Source organism: Suncus etruscus, chromosome 9 (genome assembly GCF_024139225.1).
Source record: "Suncus etruscus isolate mSunEtr1 chromosome 9, mSunEtr1.pri.cur, whole genome shotgun sequence".
NCBI lineage: Eukaryota > Metazoa > Chordata > Mammalia > Eulipotyphla > Soricidae > Suncus > Suncus etruscus.
The window spans coordinates 58,995,775-59,017,070 of NC_064856.1; the positions used below are offsets into that span (position 1 = coordinate 58,995,775).

General features: G+C 45.5%; 1 pseudogene; it reads right to left on the reverse strand.

Moving 5' to 3' along the window:
* Positions 1 to 21,118: 21,118 nt before the first annotated feature.
* Positions 21,119 to 21,296, reverse strand: LOC126019538 (uncharacterized; annotated as a pseudogene).

The following is a 21,296-nucleotide window of genomic DNA, read 5'->3' on the forward strand; positions in this document are numbered from 1 at the left end:
CGTCCCTATGGTCCCCTGAGCCAGGGACAATTTCTGAGCGCATAGTCAGGAGTAACCTCTGAGCACTGCCGGGTGTGGCCCAAAAACCAAAAACCCAAAAAACCCCCACCACCCTTCAGCCAGTATAACCCATTGAAACAAGGATTTTCTGAAGATGAGTAAGTATTAGGAGCCCAAGAATGAGCTCAAGAGGCATGGTTTCCTGAGCACAGCCGCAAGCCACCCTCTCTGCACAGAGATGGGTGTGACCCAAAATAAGAAGAAAAGATAGCATCTAATGCCCCATTGCATGAGGAAGTATGAAGTTGAACAATAAGAGCAATTTGCAAAAATTTTCACAAGTGATGCAACTTTCCCAAAATTTGTGTATGAGAATTTGTATAGGGATAATCATGTATAGGTAGGTATGTGCTTTTGGGGAAGGGGGCCATACTCTGCAGTGCTTGGGGATATTCTGAGGGAGTTGCTCCTGGATCATACAGTACTGGTGCCTGGGTGCTAGTGTCTGGAATCCAATTCTGATCAATCATGACTTCCCACACACAAAGCTAGTGCTCTACCCCTTAGGCATGCACTTTGAATTAGGCAATCAGGTGGGAAGGAGGCCTCTTGGCAATTCATTTCAAGCAGCCATAAAATTAAGAAGTGATTTGAAAAGGAACTCCTACCCAAGCCCAAACCAGAAAGCTAAAACCTTTCAGGAAAGGATTCTGCAGGAATAAAAAACCCTGATCAAGAATCTGAGTTAAGGGGCCGGGAAGGTGGCGCTAGAGGTAAGGTGTCTGCCTTACAAGCGCTAGCCAAGGAACGGACCGCGGTTCGATCCCCCGGCGTCCCATATGGTCCCCCCAAGCCAGGGGCGATTTCTGAGCACATAGCCAGGAGTAACCCCTGAGCGTCAAACGGGTGTGGCCCAAAAACCAAAAAAAAAAAAAAAAAAAAAAAAAGAATCTGAGTTAAGGGGCCTAAGCGACTTGTACAGTGAGTGGGTAGATCACCTGCTTTGTAGGGGGCCAACCTAGGTTCTATTCCCCACATCCTTTATGATCCCCCAAGCCCTCCCAGGAGTTCTCTCTGAGCACTTAGTAAGCCACACAGCTGAATGTGGCCCCACAACAAAAAAGAAACAAATGAAGAAAAAGAAAAAGAATGGAGGGGCCAGAGAGAGCATGGAGATGAGTCTGCCAGGAGCTATTTCTGAGCACTGAGCCAGGAGTAACCCCTAAGCACTGCGGGGTGTGACACCCCCCCCCAAAAAAAAAAGAATGGAGACTACTCAGAGCAATCCAGATTCTAGAATTCTAGTGGAATTCATAGTCTACAAATCAAGGTTCTTTTCAGTTCACAATTCTCTAGCATATTTGCAGTGAAAACCACAAAAGGGTTAGTAAAGGCTTACTCCGTTTGCAAGTCAACCCTAGTGTCTTCCAGGCTGGAGTCTCCCTTATTCCTTTACTCAGGCTACACTATTTCTTCCTTTACAGGGCTCTCCTATAATATTTTTAGATATGATTATTTACTTCACACTTCATCTTATCCTGAACTTCTTTTCTATAAGAAAAGATAATAAAGAGGGGCCAGAGTGGTAATGGAGTGGGGAGGGTATATGCCTTCCAAAGGCAGATTCAAGTTTAATCGCCAGCATCCCATATGGTCCTCTGAACACTTCCAGGAGTAACTCATGAGTGCAAATCCAGGAGTACCCCCTGAGCACCACTGATATGCTCCAAAAACTAAAGAAAAAAATAGAAGATAAGGAACCTCAGAAACCTATGTGAAGATTACAACTGACTCTCATTTTCCTGTGAAGTGTGTAATCTTCCTTTGGCCTGAGAACCAAAGCCCCCAACTGGTAGGGACCAGCTACAGTGAGTCTCAGGGGTAGTTGGAAGACACATCAATGAGGTTTCAGGACTTTACTGTCTAGCTTGAGTCTTGATTCCCCCAGCCCTTCACCAGTTCACACCAGGTCATCAACAAGGTGAGGTCATTGTGGGCCCAACAGGAAGGCAATAGCACTCTCAGTTGAGGCTACCTTCGCTCACTCTGTGGCTTCCCACACACACACCACACCACTAGCAACAACTTGATGTTTTAAATTCATATTTGTGTATTTTGCCCATGTGAATTTTTTTTTCTTTTTTGGGCCACACCCGGTAACGCTCAGGGTTATCCTGAATCGGCCCAATGCTACCTACCACTAATCGCCCTACTACCGTGCTATTGCTCTGGCCCTGATGTGGATATTTTTTATGTTGGTCTCTTATGTAAGTCTGTGTTTATAAATATATGTTTATGTGTTGTAGTTCTGAGGAGGCCGAGAGTGGGGACTGTCTTGATCAGAGAATACTTTTGCTCTTGAAAAATCCAAGAGGGGGTGGGAGAGATAGCTTGAAGGTAGGGTGTTTGCCTTGCATGCAGCAAGATGGTGGTCGAATTCCGGCATCCCATATGGTCCCCTGAGCCTGCCAGGAGCAATTTCTGAGCATAGAGCCAGGAGTAACCCTTGAGCGCCACCGCCAGGTGTGACCCAAAAACCAAAAAAAAAAAAAAAAAAAAAAAAAAAAAAGTCCAAGAGAATCACTGGTTGATTCTCAGTAGGTTGAGAGAATTTTTAGGATTGGGTGGATGACCTTCTATGTGCAGTATCGTTCCCCATCCCTTAGACTGTGAACATAGAGGCCTCGTGATTCCCATCAACTCAAGAGCCAAGAGCTTCCTGGGAAAGTCCAGAAAGTCTAGAGGAAGAGAAAGGCTCTTGGACTAGTCCCAAAGGAAGATATATTTAACCATGACTGAGCTCTCAAAGATTTAATGGGGCGGGGGAGGGGGTGTCTCTTTTGTGGTGGTTACACATTGTTAAGGGCTTTATTATTGATTGATAATGTTTGTCAAAACCCATAGAACTATTGACTAAAAGAAGAGTCGGGTTTTTTCAATGTAAATGATACCTTTAAAAAAAAAGTCTATACAATGGTAATTGAATAGTTTTGTTTTTTTTCCTCTGCTGTCAGAAAATAGTTATCATTTTTCTAGCTAGTATCACTTTGCCTATAATAGACAAAAATCATACAAAAATATTACATAGGAAAAAGTAAATTAATAAGATGATTACATTTACAATAATGGATTTTACAGAATTAAAATAACACACTATTTTTAACTTATCAGGAAATTAAAGTCACATTCCAGAGAGATAGTACAGGGGCAAGGAAATAGATCCTCACATCTGGTCAACTGAGTTTGATCCTCAACATTCCATATGGTCCCCTGAACCACACCAGGAGTAATTCCTTAATGCAGAGTCAGGGATAAGCCCTGAGCACTACTGAATACGGCCCAGGAACCCCAAAACAATAATAAACAAGAAGTTAATTGTAATTAAAATCAACTAAAATTCTAACTTTAGAACAATATGGTATAAATTGTATTTAATAAATATTTTATCTTTATTATACATTAAGAAGCTGCTCAGGGCCCGGAGAGATAGCACAGCGGTGTTTGCCTTGCAAGCAGCTGATCCAGGACCAAAGGTGGTTGGTTCGAATCCCGGTGTCCCATATGGTCCCCCATGCCTGCCAGGAGCTATTTCTGAGCAGACAGCCAGGAGTAACCCCTGAGTACCACCGGGTGTGGCCCAAAAACCAAAAAAAAAAAAAAAAAGAAAAAAAAAGAAGCTGCTCAGCATTTAAAATAATTATTGGGCCCGGAGAGATAGCACAGCGGCGTTTGCCTTGCAAGCAGCCCATGCAGGACCAAAGGTGGTTGGTTCGAATCCCGGCGTCCCATATGGTCCCCCGTGCCTGCCAGGAGCTATTTCTGAGCAGACAGCCAGGAGTAATCCCTGAGCACCGCCGGGTGTGGCCCAAAAAACAAACAAAAAAAAACTCCCTTCTGGGTAACCCTGTTTGGGGGCCGGAGAGATAGCATGGAGGTAAGGCGTTTGCCTTTCATGCAGGAGGTCATCAGTTCGAATCCCGGCGCCCCATATGGTCCTCTGTGCCTGCCAGGAGCAATTTCTGAGCGTGGAGCCAGAAATAACCCCTGAGCACTGCCGGGTGTGACCCAAAAACCACACACAAAAAAAAAATAATAATAATAAAATAAAATAAAATAAAATAATTATTATCAAAAATTTTTGGATGTGGGCCCGGAGAGATAGCACAACGGTGTTTGCCTTGCAAGCAGCCGATCCAGGACCAAAGGTGGTTAGTTCGAATCCCGGTGTCCCATATGGTCCCCCGTGCCTGCCAGGAGCTGTTTCTGAGCAGACAGCCAGGAGTAACCCCTGAGCACCGCCGGGTGTGGCCCAAAAACAAAAAAATAAAAAATAAAAAATGGGGGGGGGGCTGGAGCGATAGCACAGCGGTGGAGAGTTTGCCTTGCATGCAGCCGATCCAGGACAGAATTGTTTTTTGTTTGTTTGTTTTTATTTTTGGGCCACACCCGGTAACGCTCAGGGGTTACTCCTGGCTATGTGCTCAGAAGTTGCTCCTGGCTTGGGGGACCATATGGGACACCGGGGGATCGAACCGCGGTCCGTCCAAGGCTAGCGCAGGCAAGGCAGGCACCTTACCTTTAGCGCCACCGCCCGGCCCCCAGAATTGGGTTTGATCCTGGCATCCCAAATAGTCCCCTGAGCCTTCCAGGAGTGATTTCTGAGCACAGAGTCAGGAGTAACCCCTGAACGTTGCTGGATGTGGCCCAAAAACCTAAATAAATAAATTGTTTTGTTTTTGGACCAGGCAGTGTTCAGGGCTTACTGTTATAAAACAATTTCCTTAAATCATCTTTAGTCAAGAAATTCAGGAGGTTTAATTATTTAATATTAAAATAGACTCAAATAGGGGCCAGAGAGATAGCACAGCGGTAAGGCGTTTGCCTTGCACGCAGCTGATTTGAACAGACGTTGGTTCGAATCCTGGCATCCCATATGGTTTCCCGAACATGCCAGGAGCGACTTCTGACCGCAAAGCCAGGAGTGACCCCTGAGCACCGCCAGGTGTAACCCAAAAAAAAACAAAATAAAATAAAATAAAAAGATAGACTCAAATAGGGGCCAGAGCAATATCACAGCACCCCTCAGTGCTACTGCATGTCCCACCCACCAAAAATAGAGACTTCAACTAGATAATCACCTAAAGTTTCAGCCCAGAACAGGGGTACAGAGCACTTTTGTTTTTGGGTCACACCCTGGCTCTGTGCTCAGAAATTGCTCCTGGCAGGCTCGGGGGACCATATGGGATGCTGGGATTCAAACTACCATCCTTCTGCATGCAAGGAATACACCCCACCTCCATGCTATCTCTCCAGCCCATACAGAGCACTTTTTATAGGAGTTTTTCTGGCAAACATGGCAATGGTGAAGCAAAGAGAAAGAAAATGGAGTTGCATGAGAATGTAGTTTCTCAACTGGTTACTTCTCCACAGTATACTGAAGTACATTGAGGCAGAAGGAGAACAACATGGAACTTGGAGAGAGACCCTCACTGCTAGTTGTTGTGATAAATACATTGTTTTATTTATTTTTATTATTATTTGGGGGGATTTTTGGGCCACACCCAGTGGCGCTTCAGGGTTACTCCTGGCTCTATGCTCAGAAGTCGCTCTTGGCAGGTTCAGGGAACCATATGGAATGTCATGGATCGAACCTGGGTCAATCCGAGGTTGCCACATGCAAGTATAATGCCTTACCTCTCTGCTATCACTCCAGCCCCCATTCTGTTTTAGAGACATTTGTTAATTTATTAATTATTTCAGTAATCCTGCTCCCTTTCATGCCTAGATAACAGGTGGGTTGTGTCCTTCTGTTCTGAATCATAACTTAGGATTTGTGACCTATTCACCTCTGCCCAAGTACCAGAATGGGTCACTCAGAGCTCCCACATCTCGCTGCTTCACTGGATACCTTTGCTTAGCTACCTGTTCATGTTTCCAACTTTCCTATCACTGCAACAATACATCAAAATAAGACATGTGTTTTTATATTTTGTTTGTTGTTTGTTTTTGGACCACACCCAATGATGCTCAGGGCTTATACCTGGCTCTGAGCTCAGGAATTACTCCAGGTGATGCTGGAGAAAGCATTTGGCAGAGATTGAACCCTGGTCAGAGGCTTGCAAGGCCAAGCACCATACCTACTGTACTATTGCTCCAGCTCCAAGAGAAGGTATTTCGTTGTTGTTGGTGTTGTTATTTTTTTACTTTTACTTTACATAAAGAAAATGCATGACATGGTTGACCAGAACATTTGTTGTCAGATAAGTGAAAGCAAATTTATTTTAAAAAGGGCCGGAGAGGAGCCAGAGAGATAGCATGGAGGTAGGGCATTTGCTTTGCATGCAGAAGGTCGGTGGTTCAAATCCCGGCATCCCATGTGGTCCCCCGAGCCTGCCAGGAGCGATTTCTATTTTTTGTTTGTTTGTTTTTTTGTTTTTTTGGGCCACACCCGTTTGATGCTCAGGGGTTACTCCTGGCTATGCGCTCAGAAATCGCCCCTGGCTTGGGGGGGACCATATGGGACGCCGGGGGATCGAACCGTGGCCCGGTCCGTTCCTTGGCTAGCGCTTGCAAGGCAGACACTTTGCCTCTAACTTTGCCACCTCACCGGCCCCCCAGGAGCAATTTCTGAGCGTAGAGACAGGAGTAACCCCTGAGCACTGCCGGGGGTGACCCAAAAATCAAAAAAATCAAAAAACAAAAAGGGCCAGAGCAGTAGTGGAGAGTGATAAAGCGTCTGCGTTGCTGGCACTAGCCTAGTACTGACTGCGGTTTGATTCCTTGGCGTCCCATGTGGTCCCCCAAGCCAGGAGCGATTTCTGACACATAGCCAGAAGTAACCCCTGAGCGTCACCGGGTGTGGCCCATAAAGCCAAAAAAAAAAATTTTTTTTTTTTTAAAAAAGGAAGAGAAGGGCCCGGAGAGATAGCACAGCGGCCTTTGCCTTGCAAGCAGTCGATCCAGGACCAAAGGTGGTTGGTTCGAATCCCGGTGTCCCATATGGTCCCCCGTGCCTGCCAGGAGCTATTTCTGAGCAGACAGCCAGGAGTAACCCCTGAGCACCGCCGGGTGTGGCCCAAAAACCAAACAAAAACAAAAACAAAAAAAGGAAGAGAAGGAGCCGGGAAGGTGGCGCTCGAGGTAAGGTGTCTGCCTTGCAAGCACTAGGGAAGGACCGTCCGCCCGGCGTCCCATATGGTCCCCCCAAGCCACGGGCGATTTCTGAGCGGATAGCCAGGAGTAACCCCTGAGTGTCAAATGGGTGTGGCCCAAAAACAAACAAAAAAAAAAAGGAAGAGAAGACAGTTTTAAAAAAGAAAAAAAAAAGTACAGTAACAAGCACAATTGTGAAAATAATTGTATCTCCAATAAAGTCATTAATACAATGACAGAAGGTTTAGTAAGCTCTTGTTATTAGTTGTTCATTCTGTTAAATTGATGCATTTATTTTGGGGGAGTCACACCCTGCAGCGCTCAGGGGTTACTCCTAACTCTATGCTCAGAAATCGCTCCTGGCAGACTCAAGGGACCATATGGGAAGCCGGGATTCAAACCACGGTCCTTCTGCATGCAAGGCAAATGCCTTACCTCCATGCTATCTCCAGCCCCAAGAAGGCATTTCTTAATTCAAAGGGTACGGGGGTGGGGGGATCAGAGATAGCACAGCGATAGGGCATTTGCCTTAGACGCAGAAGGATGGTGGTTCGAATCCCGGCATCCCATATGATCTCCGAGCCTGCCAGGAGCGATTTCTGAGTGTAGAGCCATCAGTAACCCCTGGGCACTGCCGGGTATGATACCCCCCAAAAAAAGAAGGGTACAGGGAGAGGACTGGAGTGATAGTACAGTGGTACGGCATTTGCCTTGCTCTTGGATGACCCAGGACTGACAAGGACTGACCCAAGTTCTATCCCCAGCATCCGATATGGTTCCCTGAACCTGCTAGGAGTGACTTCTGAGCACAGAGCCAGGAGCAACCCCTGAGCGCCACCGGGTGTGTTCCAAAAACAAAACCAAAAAAAGCATAGAAGGAGAACAGCAAAAACGGACATTTTTTGTGGAAAGGTCCATATTCAGTAATGCTCAGGTCTTGTTCCTGTCTCTCTCCTAAGGGTTCACTCCTGGTGGGGCTTGGGGGACTGTAAGGAGTGCAAAGATCAAACCCAGGTCAGCAACATGCAAGACAAATACTTTAGCTGCTGTACTCTCTCTTCAACCTGCTTTCTTTAATTTAGAAAAGAAGAAAGAAGCCAGTGGAATAGTGCAGGGATTAAGGTGCATTTGTTGCATCCTTATGACCCTGGTTTGAATCCCACACTATATATGGCTCCCTAAGGAACTCAAAGGGGTGGTCTTTATTGAGCACAGAACTAGGAAGAGTCCTTGAACACTGTCAGGTGGGTGGAAAGGGGGGGTAGTAGGGGAAAATCTTTTTTTCAGTAAACTTTTTTGTTTTGTTTTGTTTTGGAACCATACCTGGCTGTGCTCGGGAATCACTCTTGGCAGGCTCAGGAACCATATGTGATGTCCAGCATTGAACCCAGGTCAGAGATATTCAAGAGAAATGCCTTAACTTTAGCTGCTACACTGTCTTTCCAGTAATCTTGAAGCCTGAGGTTTATCACAGACCACATAGTAGTCATATTACCTTCTGACATTTTAGAAAGTGACACAACAGAAGTCAACTGGGATGGTTTCATCTCATGCTCTCTAGGACAGGCTCCTCACTGGGACCATAGGCCCAGCAATTCTGTATGTAATTATTCTGAAGAAGAACTAACTTTGGTGGAAGAGCTATTTGGGACATGAGTGTAAGTTATTGACAACTGCTATTATATGCAGTATGCTTACAATATCCAAAAATCTTTTGTTGGGACTGGAGAGAAAATACAGCAGGTACTATACATGGCCGACTTGGGTTTGACCCCTGACATCTCATATGGTCCTCGAAGCACCAGGAGTAATTCCTGAGTGCAAAGCCAGAAGTAACCCCTGAAAATTGCCAGGTGTAGCTTAAAACCAAAATAAAATAAGCCAAGTATCTTTTGGCCAGTGTTATTAATTTTTATTTTGTTTTGTTTGGGGGTCAGACTTGGCAGCTCTCAGGTCTAGCTCTACAGCTGCTCTTAGCTACTCCTATATTCGTTCTCAGGGATGGCACCTATCTATGCTCAGGTGACTATAAGTGGTGCTGGGAATTAATCTGAGGCTGGCCAACGCTTTGCCCACTCTACTATCTCTCCAGGCCAAGAAAAATATTTGTTGTTTGGTTTTGTTTTTTGGACTACACTTGGTGGTGCTCAGAGGTAATCTTTGGGCTCAGAAATCACTCCTGGCAGGCATGGGGGACTAGCAGGCCAACAAATATTAACAAATTTTTGTTGTTGTTTTTATTATTTGCCCACACTCAGCAGTGCTTGGAGGCTACACTCAGTTCTATGCTCCAAGGCAATTCCCAGAAGCAGTATGAAAATAATTCAGTGCCAGTTCCCCTACTATAAAGCACACATGTCAACCCATTGAGCTAACTCTTTTTTTTTGTTTTGTTTTTGTTTTTGTTTTTGGGCCACACCCAGCGGTGCTCAGGGGTTACTCATGGCTGTTTGCTCAGAAATAGCTCCTGGCAGGCACGAGGGACCATATGGGACACCGGGATTCAAACCAACCACCTTAGATCCTGGATCGGCTGCTTGCAAGGCAAACATCGCTGTGCTATCTTTCCGGGCCCTGAGCTAACTCTTAGGCCTGAAATTTACATCTATATATCTATCATCTATCTATCTATCTATCTTGTATAAATGTATGTATATATATATATATATATATATATATATATATATATATCAAGAAGACCAGAAGGAAGAAAACAGCAACTGTCTATTGATGGGAACCTGGAAACCTTTTTTTGGGGGAAGAGGGGGGGGTCACACTCAGCAGCACTCAGGGATCACTCCTGGCAGGAACCATATGGGATGCCGGGATTCTAACCATCGTCCTTCTGCATGCAAAGCAAACGCCCTATATCCATGCTATCTCTCCAGTTCCTATTTTAATCCTAAATGCCATTAAGTCTTCACTAAAAATCATCCATACAGTCTTGGAAACCTTTACTTTAAGCAAATAACCATAACAAAAAGTCAGTTTCTGGGCTGGACTGATAGCACAGCAGTAGGGCGTTTGCCTTGCATGCTGCTGACCCAGGACAGACACAGGTTCGATCCCTGGCATCCCATATGGCCCCCCAAGTCTCCTAGGAGCAGAAGTAACCATTGAGTGCCACCAGGTGTGACCCCAAGAACAAACAAACAAAAAAAGTCAGTTTCTTTGGAGGAAGGATTGGGGGGGAGGGGGAAATGCAGGCAGTGGCATACTAGATGGTTCTCAGAGATTACTTCAAGTGTGGCTCTAAAATAACAATTTTTGTTTTGTTTTGGTGTCATATTTGGCAGCACCCAGGGGTTACTCCTGGCTCTGCACTCAGAAATCATTCCTGGTTGGGGGTCAAGAAATAGCATAGCGGGTAGGGCGCTTGGCTTCCACACAGCTTACCAAGGACAGACCTGGGTTCAATCTTCAATCCCTGGCATCCTGCAATGTTCCCCGAGCCTGCCAAAAGCAATTTCTGAATGCAGAGCCAGGAGTAACACCTGAGTGCCACCGGGTGTGGGTCCCTCCCAAAAAACAAAATCACCCCTAGCAGGCTCAGAGAACCATATGAATGCTGGGGATAGAACCCCTTCAGTCGCATGCAAGGCAAACTCCTACATGCTGTGCTATATATCCAGGCCCCCCCAATATATACATATGTTTGTTTGTTATTTGTTTTGGCCACACCTGGTAAGTGCTTAGGGCTTACTCATAACTCTACACTAAGAAATCACTCTTGTCAAGGCTCAGTGGACTATTTGGGATGCTGGGGACCTGCACTATTTGAGAACCTGAGTCAACTGTGTGAAAGGCAAACTCCCTACCTGTATTATATTACCTCTTTAATCCATGAAATTATTTTTCCTTTGTTTTGTGGTGCTGTCCTATCCACTGTAATATTTCTCCATCCCCAAATTAAAAAGTATCTGTATGGCAAAAGAAACATGGTGGGCTGGAGAGATAGCATGGAGGTAAGGAGTTTGCCTTGCGTGCAGAAGGCCGGTGGTTCGAATCCCGGCATCCCATATGGTCCCCTGAGCCTGCCAGGAGCGATTTCTGAATATAGAGCCAGGAGTAATCCCTGAGCGCTGGCAGGTATGACCCAAAAACCAAAAAAAAAAAAAAAAAAGAAAAAAGAAAAAAAAAAAAGAAAGAAAAGAAAAGGAACATGGGCTAAAATTAGAAGACGAGGGGCCGGGCGGTGGCGCTAAAGGTAAGGTGCCTGCCTTGCCTGCGCTAACCTTGGACGGACCGCGGTTCGATCCCCCGGTGTCCCATATGGTCCCCCAAGCCAGGAGCAACTTCTGAGCACATAGCCAGGAGTAACCCCTGAGCATTACTGGGTGTGGCCCAAAAACCAAAAAAAAAAAAAAAAAAGAAGACGAGAGAAAATTTTTGTCCTCAACACATCAGAAAAAGGTTTGTTTGTTTCTTGTTTGTTTTGGGGGGCCACGCCCATTTGACTCTCAGGGGTTACTCCTGGCTATGTGCTCAGAAATCGCTCCTGGCTGGGGGGGAGGGAATCACATGGGATGCTGGGGATCGAACCACGGTCCATCCTAGGCTAGTGTTTGCAAGGCAGATGCTTTACCTCTAGTGCCACTGCTCCAGCCCCAAAGGTTTGATATCTAGGATTATACAAAGAACTCACAAAGGTTACTCTACAAAACCTAAAAATCCCATTAAAATATGGGGAGAGGAGGGTTGGAGAGATAGCATGGAGGTAGGGCTTTTGCCTTGCATGCAGAAGGACGGTGGTTCAAATTCTAGCATCCCATGTGGTCCTATGAGTCTGCCAGGAGCGATTTCTGAGCAAAGAGCCAGGAGTAACCCTGAGCGCAGCTGGGTGTGCCCAAAAACCAAAAAAAAAAAAAAAAAAATGGGGAGAGGAAATGAACAGACACTTCTCTGAGGAAGACCAACAGATGGCCAACCGACACATGACTAAATGCTCACCATCACTTATCATTAGAGAAGTCCAAATCAAGACAACAACAATGAGATACCATCTTACATCAATGAGGATGGCACATATCAAAAATACTAGGAACGGGCCCGGAGAGATAGCACAGCGGCGTTTGCCTTGCAAGCAGCCGGTCCAGGACCAAAGGTGGTTGGTTCGAATCCCGGTGTCCCATATGGTCCCCCGTGCCCGCCAGGAGCTATTTCTGAGCAGACAGCCAGGAGAAACCCCTGAGCACTGCCGGGTGTGGCCCCAAAAAAAAAAAAAAAACCAAAAATACTAGGAACAATCTTTATTGGAAGGGATGTGGTGAGAAAAAAACTCTCATTCACTGCTAGTAGGAATGCTTCCTGGCCTAACCCCTCTGGAAAACAATATAAAGGGTACTAAAAATTATGCTTCCATATAACCCAGCAATCCCTCTTTTGAGTATATATCCCTAAAACAGAAAAAGATTCATCCAAAGGATGTATGCACACCATTATTTACTGCAACACTTAATGCAATAGAGAAGACTTGGACTCAACCTAGATGCCCAACAACAGACGAATGGATCATAAAGATGTGGTACACATATACAGTGGAATACTACAAAGCTTCAATTCATAGTTTCAATTATGCAATTTGCAATTATATAGATGAAACTTAGATGTTATGTTAAATGAAGTAAGCCAGAAGAAGAAAGATAAATACAGAATTATATCACCTATATATGGTATTTAGAATAACTGCATGCAGAAAGGCAATGGTCTAAATGGGAGTTGGTTCAAACACCCCAGAGTATAGTGAGAAGAAGGAAAGAAACTACCAATATGGAAGAATGGGGCCAGGTCCATTGGCAGAGATTTAAAAAATGTCCAACAGGTAGGGTGTTTACCTTGCATTCAGCTGACCTGAGACAGACCCCGGTTCAATCCATGGCATTCCATATGATCCCCAAAGAGCCTGCCAGGAGCCACTTCTGAGCACAGAGCCAGGAGTAACCCCTGAGCACTGCCGGGTGTGGCCCAAAACCCAAAATCTAAAAAAAAAAAATAAATAAATAAAAGGACAGAACTAAATATCCAAGCCAAAAACAACAACAATGGAATCAAGAGACCCAAACTCGGGGCTGGAGAGATAGCATGGAGGTAAGGCGTTTGCCTTTCATGCAAGAGGTCATCGGTTCGAATCCCAGCGTCCCATATGGTCCCCCGTGCCTGCCAGGAGCACTTTCTGAGCATGGAGCCAGGAGTAACCCCTGAGCACTGCCGGGTGTGACCCAAAAACCACAAAAAAAAAAAAAAAAAAAAAAAAGAGACCCAAACTCTATCTAAACTGTAATATAGGCCTATTATACTGGCAGGATGCAGGATGGGAGGCTAAGAGTAGTGGTGTGGGACGCACTCTGGGAACATTGATGGAGGGAGGTTGACACTGGTGGTGGGATTGGCCCTGATTCATTGTATGTCTGAAACCCAAGTATGAAGGACATTGTAAAATACAATTTTTTTCTTTTCTCTTTATTTTATTTTATTTTTTTTTGTTTTTTTTTTTTTTGGTTTTTGGGCCACACCCGTTTGACGCTCAGGGGTTACTCCTGGCTATGTGCTCAGAAATCGCCCCTGGCTTGGGAGGACCATATGGGACACCGGGGGATCGAACCGAGGTTCGAAGCGTTTGCAAGGCAGACACCTTACCTCTAGCGCCACCTTCCCGGTCCCTTTTTTTTATTTTCTTTAAGAGACAGGATCTCACTATGTTGCCCAGGCTGGAGCGCAGTGCTATTCACAGGCGCGATCCCACTACTGATCAGCACCGGAGCTTTGACCTGCTCCGTTTCCGACCTGGGCCGGTTCTCCCCTCCTTAGGCAACCTGGTGGTCCCCCGCTCCCGGGGGGTCACCATATTGATGCCGAATTTAGTGCGGACACCCGATCGGTATAGCGCACTGCAGCCCAGAACTCCTGGATTCAAGCCATCAATACTCTGGCCTCAGCCTCCCGAGTAGCTGGGACTACAGGCGCGGGCCACCACGCTCAGCAATCACAATGGTTTTAATAAAATAAAATTTAAAGGGCCGGAGAGATAGCACAGTGGAGGGCATTTGTCTTGCATACAACTGATCCAGGACAGACAGTGGTTAGAATCCCAGCATCCTGGGGCCGGAGAGATAACCTGGAGGTAAGGCGCTTGCCTTGCATTCGGAAGGAAGGTGGTTCTAATCCCGGCATCCCATATGGTCCCCTGAACCTGCCAGGGACAATTTCTGAACGTAGAGCCAGGAGTAACCACTGAGCGCTGCCAGGTGTGACCCAAAAATCAAAAAAAAGAAAAAGAATCCCAGCATCCCATATGGTCCCTTGAGCGCTGGCGGCTGTGACCCAAAAACAATCAAAATACAATTTTGGGGGTTTGTTTTAGACCATACCAGACATTGCTCAGGATTTAATCCTGGCTTTGCACCCAGGAATTACTCCTTGCAGACTCATGGCACAATATGAGATGCCAAAAATCAAACCCAGATTGGCTCTCTTTCAGGCTAAAGCTCTACCTGACATTCTGTCACTCCTGCCCAAAATACAATTTCTTGTTTTTTTTTTGTTTGTTTTTTTTGTTTGTTTTTGGGCCACACCCGGTGGTGCTCAGGGGTTACTCCTGGCTGTCTGTTCAGAAATAGCTCCAGGCAGGCACGGGGGACCATATGGGACACCGGGATTCGAACCAACCACCTTAGGTCCTGGATCGGCTGCTTGCAAGGCAAACACCGCTGTGCTATCTCTCCGGGCCAAAATACAATTTCTTAAATAACATGTTTTCTAGTGTTGGTCAGGATTGATTTTGTTTGTTTGTTTTGGGGTCACACTTAGCAGCGCTCAGAGTTTACTCCTGGCTCTGCACTCAGAAATTGAGGGACCATATGGGATGCTGGGGGTTAATCAAACACGGGTCCATCCCAGGTCAGCAGAGTGCGAGGCAAACGCCCAGGATTGATTATTTTTTAACATTTCATCAATTCATTATAATGAAAATATTAAAATAGAGCATCATTTGGGGGTCTGCTATACTCAGATGATTCTATAGGTGAGAGATATGGCTTCCTAAAGAAGTAGGGTCTCAGGCCCGGAGAGATAGCACAGTGGCGTTTGCCTTGCAAGCAGCCGATCTAGGACCTAAGGTGGTTGATTCGAATCCCGGTGTCCCATATGGTCCCCCGTGCCTGCAGGATCTATTTCTGAGCAGACAGCTGGGTGTGGCCCAAAAACCAAAAAAAAAAAAAAAAAGAAAGAAGTAGGGTCTCAGGGTCTGAACACTAGAACAATGGGTAGGGCATTTGCTTTGCATGTGGTAGTCTCAGGTTTAATCCCTGGCAAACTCATATGGTTCCTCTAGACTGCCAGGAGTAATCTGAGTAATTTCTGAGTGCGGTGCCAGGAGTAACCCCTGAAGGCTTACTGAATAACCACAACCAGTGTGTTGTCCAAAGAACACACAAAGACACAAAAAGTTGGTCTCTTGCAGATCATTTAATTCGTACCCATCTCACCTAAGGCTATAGGTGACTTCGGTGAAATAGAGTCCAAAAGCAGTTGTAATAGCTCAAAGAAAGTACTATAACTTTTTTTTTTCTTTTTGTTTTTTGGGTCACACCTGGAAGTGCTCAGAGGTTACTCCTGGCTCTACGCTCAGAAATCGCTCCTGGCAGGCTCGGGGGACCATATGGGATGCCGGATTTCGAACCACCGTCCTTCTGCATGCAAGGCAAATGCTCTACTTCCATGTTATCTCTCTGGCGCCACTATAACTTTCTTGACACTCCCATCCCTGGGGAGATATCTAGGAGATTTCAGCTGGTCAAGTCTGCCTTGAGCACCTGTACAAGTCAGCATCCCACCAGCCTCCCTGGGCAGCCATCAAGTTGAGGTCTATTTGATTTTCCTTTTACAGTTTTTGTTTGTTTGTTTGTTTTGAGGCTACATCTGGTGGCACTCAGGGGTTACTCCTGACTATGGATCCTCTGTGTGCAAGGCAAATGTCCTACCGCTGTGGTATCGCTCCGGCCCCTCTATTTGATCTTTATATCATGAGAACTAGTCTTCATCTCAGATTAGAAGAGATGGTTCTACGAAGGAAAATAAAAATGAGTCTTGGAACTGAAGAGTACAGCAGGGTATGACACTTGCCTTGCACAAGGTCAACAGGGCTTTGATTTTTCAAACCCATAGACCCTGCAGGAATGATCACTGAGCTGGTGTGCCACCTCTACCCCACCACCCCTAACAAAAAGCACAGCAACTAAAGTGAGAAGTGATAGGATTTGGGTCTCAACTCCAGGCCTTATGGGGTATGGCTTCAGGACCATCAGCCAGCCTACCTCTTTAAGTCCTACCTCTGGTCTCCTGAGACGCTGTAGGTCACAGGCAGGGAGCTAATTCACATTTATACAAATTGAACATTGATATCAAGAGGTTCCATTCATTGTTGTTACCATTAATTTATATAGTTATTATAGCAGTATTCCAACAGATGGCAGTGAAGTATCTTAGAAAGGAACTTTCTAGCCACCAGAAATCACAGTATGAGCTGTGAGAGGAATTGAATTTCTTTGTTTCGGGAGGTGGGTCTGGTCCACATTGAGCAGTGCTCAGGGCTACTCCTGTTTCCCTACTCAGGGGTCCTGGAGGTAGTTGGGAGCACTATGTAGTGCCAGGCAATATGTGCTCAACTTATTGAGCTCTCTCCAATTCTGCATTTTATTTAAAAGAAACAAACAGGTTTAGGGATGTCGCTCATCATTAAAATGCATGGATTTGATCCTAGGACTTGCAAAATAATTATGATGATAATAAATGGACACATTTATTTGAAGGAAATAGGATGGGAAGGTAGAGATAGCACAGTGGTAGATCATTAGCCTTGCATGCGGCCAACCCAGGATAGACCTGGGTTCGATTCCTGGCATCCTATATGGTCCCCCAAGCCTACCAGAGGTGATTTCTTAGTGCAGAGCCAGCCAGGAATTACCCCTGAGCGCTTCTAGGTGTGATCCCAAAACAAAAACAAAACAAAAGAAGCAATGTACATTAGGTTAATACTTTGAATTTCCATGTTATAATTCTTTTATTTTTATTTGTTTTAGGTCAGACCTGGGAGCACTCATGGGCTACTCCTGACTGTTCAGGCATTGTTCCTAGTGGGTGCTCAAGGGACATTACAGTTTGAAGTAAACTGTTGCTACAGTTTTCACAAAGAGATTTAAACAGTAGTGTAAAAGCTAAGAATTTGGGGGCCGGGTAGGTGGCGCTGGAGGTAAGGTGTCTGCCTTGCAAGCGCTAGCCAAGGAAGGACCACGGTTCGATCCCCCGGCGTCCCATATGGTCCCCCCAAGCCAGGGGCGATTTCTGAGCACATAGCCAGGAGTAACCCCTGAGCATCAAACGGGTGTGGCCCAAAAACCAAAAAAAAAAAAAAAAAAGCTAAGAATTTGCCAATTTCTAAAACTCCTTAAATTTAGCTACATTTTGATAAGCAATCTACTATTTCAATGGATAAAATGTACAAAAACAAAATGTTTAACAATATTAATAAGACTATTGCTATAACAAAACTGTTTTCTAGAATAGTTTTATGTATGCAAAGCATATGTTCCAGTTCATTGAGTTTTCTCTTCAGAGCTTTTATCTTTTTGGGTTTTTGGGCCACACCTGGTGTTCAGGAGCTATTTCTGACTCTGTGCTCAGGAGTAACCCCAGGTGTTGCTCAGGTGCCTATGTGGTGCTGAGGATTCAAAACTAGGTCAGCAACAATGGATCTTTTGGATCCATTGGATCTGTTGGATCTTCTGGTGGACTTTTGTTTGTTTTTATTTTGGGGCCAACAGTGTTCGGGGCTTACTCCAGGCTCTGAGCTCAGGAATTATTCCTGGCAAGCTTGGGAAATTTATTGTATGGACTTCTTAGTATAACCCCACTGGCTATGTACAAAGTCCTCCCTATCCACTAGACCAGTGATGGCTAACCTTTTTGAGCCTGAGTGCCCAAACTGCCGCACAAAACCAAAGAATTTCCTCCAAGTGCCAAGCACGTCAATTAAACTTTAATAATAAGATTTTAGTATCTAAAAACTCTTTATAAATTTTATAAATGTATTAATTGCGGACCTTCCTGCGTGCCAGCTGCAAGGCCTTCGCGTGCCACCGCTGACACATGTGCCATAGGTTCGACATCTAGGCACTAGACTATCTCTCTGGCCCTTGGCCATTTTGTGGGGGAAGGGCTATGAGAGATTGAACTACACTTGGCAGGGCTTATTCCAGGTTCTGCAATCAGGGATCACTCCTAGGAGGCTCAGGAGATCATAGGGATGCTGGGGGGTTCAAACCTGGGTCAGCCATGTGTAAAGTAAGCACACTACCCACTGTTCTATTACTGTAGCCCCCCACTTTTGTTTTTGGACCACATCCGACAGTACTCAGAGGTTATTCCTGGCTCTGTATTCAGGAATTACTCCTGGGGGATCGGGGACTATATGGATGCAGAGGATTGAACCTGAGTCAGCCACAAGCAAGACAAATGTCATACCTGCTATACTACAGCCCACCTTATTGTTTGTTTTGTTTTTGGGTCACACCCAGCGGTGCTCAGGGGTTACTCCTGGCTCTGTGCTCAGAAATCGCTCCTGGCAGGCTCAGAGGACCATATGGGATGCCGAGATTCGAACTATCTGGGGCCGGAGAGATAGCATGGAGGTAAGGCGTTTGCCTTTCATGCAGGAGGTCATCGGTTCGAATCCCGGTGCCCCATATGGTCCCCTGTGCCTGCCAGGAGCAATTTCTGAGCCTGGAGCCAGAAATAACCCCTGAGCACTGCCAGGTATGACCCAAAAACTCCACAAAAAAAAAAAAAAAAAGAGAGAGATTCGAACTATCTGTCCATTCTGGATTGGTTATGTGCAAGGCAGATGGCCCATATATGCTCTCTCTCCTGCACCTCTCTTTTTATTTAGTTTTGGTTTTTAGGCCACACATGGTGGTGCTCAGAGGTTACTCCTGGCTTTGCCCTCAGAAATAACTCCTGGCAGGCTTGGGGGACCATATGGGATTGAACCTGGGTCTGTTTTGAGTCAACGGCATGCAAGGCAAACACTGTGCTATCTCTCTGGCCCTTCCAGCCTCATCTCTTTTTTGTTTTTTTGGGGTTACATCAGGCAACACTCAGGGGTTACTCCAGGCTCTGCACTCAGAAATCATCCGTGGCAGGCTTGGAGGACCATATGGGATCCAGGAATCAAACTACTATCTCCTGGGTTGGCTGCATGCAAGGCAAACACCCTACCACTACACTATCCCTCCCACTCCTAGCCCCCATCTCTTATTAAAAAAAAAATTAGTGGGGCCGGAGAGGTGGCGCTAGAGGTAAGGTGTCTGCCTTGCAAGTGCTAGCCAAGGAAAGAGTGGTTCGATCCCGTCCCATATGGTCCCCCCAAGCCAGGGGCAATTTCTGAGCGCTTAGCCAGTAGTAACCCCTGAGCATCAAATGGGTGTGGTCCAAAATACCAAAAAAGAAATTAGTGCAAAAAAGTGAACTCAGACCCCCAGCTAACACCATGTACGAAAGTAAAATCCAAATGGATTAGAGACCTTGATATCAGATCTGAAACTATAAGGTATATAAAACAACATGTAGGTAAAACACTCCATGACATTGAGACTAAAGGCATCTTTTTTTTTTTTTAATGGTTTTTGGGCCACACCCGGTGACGCGCAGGGGTTTCTCCTGGCTATGCGCTGAGAAGTCACTCCTGGCTTGGGGGACCATATGGGATGCCGGGGGATCGAACCGAGGTCCGTCCTAAGCTAGCACTGGCAGGCAGACACCTTACCTCTAGCGCCACCACGCCGGCCCCGAGACTAAAGGCATCTTGAAGGAGGAAATAGCACTCTCCAAACAAGTGGAAGCAAAGATAAATAGATGGGACTATATTAAGCTGAGAAGCTTCTGCACCTCAAAGAAGATAGTGCCCAGAATGCAAAAGCCACCCACTGAATGGTAGAAATTATTCACCCAATACCCATCAGATAAAGGACTAATATCCAAAATATACAAGGTATTGACAGAACTATACAAGAAAAAAACATCTAACCCTATCAAAAAATGGGGAAAGAAATGAACAGACACTTTGTAAAAGAAGAAATACAAATGACCAAAAGGCACATGATGCTCAACATCACTAATCGTCAAGGAGAGGCAAATCAAAACAACTATGAAGTACCACCTAACGCCACTGAGATTGGCACACATCACAAAGAAGGAAAACAAGCAGTGCTGGCGTGGATGTGGAGAGAAAGGAACTCTTTTTCACTGCTGGTGGGAATGCCATCTAGTCCAACCTTTATGGAAAGCAATATTGAGATTCCTCCACAAACTGGAAATTGAGCTCCCATACAATCCAGCTACACCACTCCTAGGAATATACCTGAGGAACAAAAAATACAATACAAAAATTCCTTCCTCACACCTATATTTATTGCAGTGCTATTTACAATAGCCAGACTCTGGAAACAACCAAGATGCCCTTCAACAGATGAATGGCTAAAGAAACTGTGGTACATATACACAAGGGAATACTATGCAACCGTCAGGAGAGATGAAGTCATGAAATTTTCCTATACATGGATATATGTTGCCCCATTTGTTGGGTCCCGTTACACCTTTGTTGATTGTTTGAGCATCCGCAAAGAGCTCCCAGAATGAGAAATTGGTTCCCATCCCCTTGTCCCCTCTTTGGGGGGTGATCTTGGTAATATTTATCCGCAGCAAATAATCCACACGGACAGGAAGGTTAAGGGTTAAAAGGTTGGGTGAGGAGAGTCCTTTGCTAGTTCCAAAACACCTGGAGCCAGCCCACCAACTCTGGCAAAAGATCCCCCCCCCCCCAACGCCAGGAACCTACGCTATTTATTTGGCTCTCAACAGCGCCCCTACCTGGAGGGTCAAGGTGGGACAATAGGCAAAGGATAATTTTTTTTTTTTTTGGTGCACCGTTCCTGGAGGTACTGCAATACCAGATCGATGCGTGGAATGGACGAGAGCAAGCTCCTATTCCAGTTCCTAGTGCCAAAAATCAACTCAATATATTGTCGTCGGATAGACAACGTATCAGATAATAGATACTACACTTGATCTTAGCCAAAAGGCCGAGAAGCGTG